Source organism: Etheostoma spectabile, chromosome 9, assembly GCF_008692095.1.
Source record: "Etheostoma spectabile isolate EspeVRDwgs_2016 chromosome 9, UIUC_Espe_1.0, whole genome shotgun sequence".
NCBI classification, from domain to species: domain Eukaryota; kingdom Metazoa; phylum Chordata; class Actinopteri; order Perciformes; family Percidae; genus Etheostoma; species Etheostoma spectabile.
The window spans coordinates 30,208,200-30,209,589 of record NC_045741.1 but is presented as its reverse complement, the minus strand read 5'-3'; the positions used below and the strand labels follow the sequence as shown (position 1 = coordinate 30,209,589).

The 1,390-nt window shown below is 44.2% G+C and overlaps 1 protein-coding gene across 1 annotated transcript in view; it reads right to left on the bottom strand.

Annotated features, from left to right (window-relative positions):
- The window catches only part of LOC116695190 (leucine-rich repeat-containing protein 24), a 12,112-nt gene extending 11,100 nt beyond the window's left edge, over window positions 1–1,012 (bottom strand). Inside the window, exon 1 of the mRNA XM_032525315.1 lies at window positions 566–1,012. The gene's annotated coding sequence lies outside the window, so the exon portion shown is untranslated. The remainder of the gene's footprint in view (window positions 1–565) is intronic.
- Window positions 1,013–1,390: the final 378 nt, after the last annotated feature.

Below are 1,390 nucleotides of genomic sequence, written 5' to 3'. Positions count from 1 at the left end.
GATTTACCCTGCAGAGATCTGAGGAGCAGTGAACCATAGTCCTCAGAAATCCACTGAATTTAAAATTCCAACACAAAGAAAGCGGAAGGAAACAGAAAACATATGCATCCGGTTTAATTTCCTGGAGCAGTTATTCAGTTTGCATGATATTTGAGATCATAGTTAGGGCTGTGTAATCCAGCACAACACCTCCATTCAATAATATTCTTTTGACTGAACTCACACCTCTCTCACAATGTTGAAAACTCAACATTATAAACTGGGTAATGGAAGAATTTATGTTAGAGCTGTAGGGTTGAGTCGCAATAGCTGTTACGGGTTTACCTAATAAAGAAACCATTGAGTTTTGTTTCCATGTCTATAACAGTGTTTCCAGATGTTGAAAGCTGGGGTGGTGTAGTGGGTGCAGCTGTGCAGGTGGAGCCCTGATGGACAGAGCAGTGATGGAGCAAGGTGTCCATAATATGTGCTCCCTGCAGCTTTGAACATGCGTACAGTATAGAGCCTGCACAGCCTTCCAGATGTTTCTGTCTAACACATCAGGACGCCTATTGTTGTTTCATACCTGGCAGAGAGAGGATGGAGGGTTGTCCGACACCGACGCTGCCCGCACGATGCCTCTTATTCCCTTTGACTTATATAACAATATAATAATAATATTAATGATACTAGTGTTTATATGATCCGATTAGTCCGATCGATTCTGGTTGTTGATGCTCCAGCTGATCGATGTTTTGCACAGTGCGCAGAGCACCGCGGGCCCGTCGCATCCTCCAGCAGACACAAACAGGATCGATGGGATCGAGTGGCGGGCGCGGAGCGTCGAACAGCGGCAGGACGGGCCGTGCCGTGCCAGGCCGTGCCAGGCCGGGCGGTAGACTGTGCAACACCGAGGGTAGGCTACACCGGGGCAACGGATCAGATAGATCCAGCACTGGCTCCTCTCATCCTGTCAGTCCCGCTGCTGCTGCTCCAGAGGACCACAGTCAAGTTACAGACACGTCAGGAGCAGCAAGAAGAACACTTCCGCCCAGAAGAATTCACAATAAAAGTCTAAAAGGAAAAAATGCTTTTAAATGTACATGTCAGAATCAGAATCAGAATAAGAATCATCATTGCTCACAATGCGCTTACATACAAAACAAACCAGGAAACAAAACAAACAATATATATATTTCTTTATTTACAGACTCAAGGTCCAGATTACAAAAGGGGTTCAGACCAAACACAAACACAAATACATATAGACAAACTGATCCCCAACAATATCACAAAATAAACACACATGCATACAACATGTATATACAGTATACACTAATATACACTCTAAACAGAAACAATATAGAGGCAACAGTGCAATGAAGAGTGCAAAGTATGCAGGAGTAAATTG